General features: G+C 35.6%; 1 protein-coding gene across 1 annotated transcript in view; it reads right to left on the reverse strand.

Annotated features, from left to right (window-relative positions):
* LOC125041204 (golgin subfamily A member 6-like protein 2) overlaps positions 1 to 251 on the reverse strand; it is a 30,367-nt gene extending 30,116 nt beyond the window's left edge. Inside the window, exon 1 of the mRNA XM_047636043.1 lies at positions 148 to 251. The gene's annotated coding sequence lies outside the window, so the exon portion shown is untranslated. The remainder of the gene's footprint in view (positions 1 to 147) is intronic.
* Positions 252 to 2,500: the final 2,249 nt, after the last annotated feature.

A 2,500-nucleotide genomic window follows, 5' to 3' on the forward strand; every position in this document is an offset into this window, starting at 1 on the left:
TATATGATATATTTCCACACATACACATTTATATAGACATGTATGTAAGCACGTTTTTGTATGTCTTATCCAGCCCACTAAGAACATACTCGCCACACACTGTTAGGAGGACCTCCAAACGCACTGGCAACAACACTCGAATTTAACCTCAAAGATATGCCGATAAAACAGCGGTTCCTTCGGCCTTGACACCCCCAAATACACGTTCACACTGCACACTCGGCTCCCCAGATCACGGCGCTACACGTCGACCTGCCCCGGCCTCCCTTGGCAACGCGGGGCAAACACTCCGACGATGGAGTAAATTTCGCGCAGAGTATCGGCCTCTGGTTTACGCGGTCTGAGATTTTTTTTTTTTTTTTTGGGGGGGGGGAGTTGTGTTAGTTCAATTTTAAGCCATTTTGTTTGCTTGGTTATTGCTTGCTGTGCATTGCCTTTGGGTTTGTTTGTTTGTGTGTGATTTTCTTGCGGGTAGTTTGTCTCGTTATCTTTATTTTTTTTCGTTAGGTTGTGCGTGGGTATACGTATCCTAATCTGCATGTCTTTGAAAGGTCCAATAATCTTCATGACTTTTCTATCATCACCGCAGTTCGAGGACAATCGATATCAGACATTCCTTGCGGTCCAGCATGTGCTCTTACAAACACGCGTGCATAATTAAACACGCACACAAACATTTGCACACGCATGCACTCTTGTAAGCATATAGATATACATGTACAGCCGCATACATACACGCTCATACGCTAGCACCAATTATAAATTACACAAATGAAAGTCCATTGTTCCTTTTCCCTTTATCCCCCTATCAAATATGTCTTGATATAAAAGAACTCCAACATTTCCCAGATTTTAGACGGCGATTAATCTCACGCCTTATAAACGCGTCGATTTCTCTCATCTCCCGGGTAAATGAAACTGGTATTCGATTCCTTAGCTTCCATAGATTTAGTTATAATTTCAACAAGGGACGTACCCATTACACCAACTTAAAATCCGGACACGTTGCAAGAATTAGTTATGATGCCCTGCAGTGGCTCGGACCCAGCTGATGAAATAATGATTAACGAACGCAAAGGAAGAAGAGTTTCACTTCATTCGAAACGTGACGGTTTACTTGCTTCGTTTCCTAATTCTGTTTTATATACGATTTTCATTTGTGAAATCAATGGTTTTGTAATTATATTTCACATATGATTTTTATTAATGAAATTAATGGTTTTGCTTCTAAGAGCACCTACGGGTAACTGTGTAATTCTATTGCAGAAGAGATGTATTTTCTAGTCGATGTAGACAATAATGATATTAATCATTAAGAACTTTGCGTGATTATTATATATATATATATATATATATATTTTTAATTCAACTTAATTCTAAATATTTGTACAGTTTGAAATTATTATTTGTCAAAGGTCAAACTAGTAAAAAATCTATGATTTTTCAATTATATATGTTTCCCACAAGGAATAGACCCAAAGTCCCCAAATATCTATGTACGCCACTGCTGATGTGAGATTGTTTACACACACACACATGCGCGCGCACACACACACACACACACACACACACACACACACACATATATATATATATATATATATATATATATATATACACATATATATGTATGTATATGTGGGCGTGTGTGTGTGTGTGTGTGAATATACATACATACAAACACACACACCATATATTTATGTGCATAAATATATGTATATATATATACACACACACACACACACACACACACTTACATTTCCGTATACACTGTATATGCATATATCTATCCATCTATCTATCTATCTATATCTATATATATGTGTGTGTGTGTGTGTGTGTGTGTGTGTGTGTGTCTATATATATATATATGCACATAAATATATGGTGTGTGTGTATGTATGTATGTATATTCACATACACACATACACACACACACACACACACACACACACACACACACACACACACACACACACACACACTTACATTTACGTATACACTGTATAAGCATATATCTCTCCATCTTTCTATCTATCTATCTATCTTTCTATCTCTCTATATATGTATATGTGTGTGTGTGTGTGCGTATGTGAATAAAGATAAATATATAGATAGGTAGATGGCAACGTCAAAATAACATAGTTACCTATTGATATACATATATTTAGTGGAAAAACTCGGTTGGAGAGAAGATTTAAGATAAAGATTTGTCTAAAAGAAGTTTGAGGTTATGTGGCAGATGAAAATATTCTTCATCAATAATTAAAGTATATTATTTTCAAATATTTTGCGATTTTTCCCTCTTCCCGAACGCTATCCATAGTTCCTTGTTACAATTTCGCGATAATATCGTGCTATAACACAATTTTTCCTCCTATAAACTTATAATTTAACATATATATCTTTTAAAAACGCAATAAAATGTTATTCTAGTGTATCATCTTCATAAATTTAGATCTCGTAATGCCGAATCAACGATAAAAATAGAGACAAAATA

This window comes from Penaeus chinensis, chromosome 30 (assembly GCF_019202785.1).
Source record: "Penaeus chinensis breed Huanghai No. 1 chromosome 30, ASM1920278v2, whole genome shotgun sequence".
Lineage (NCBI taxonomy): Eukaryota > Metazoa > Arthropoda > Malacostraca > Decapoda > Penaeidae > Penaeus > Penaeus chinensis.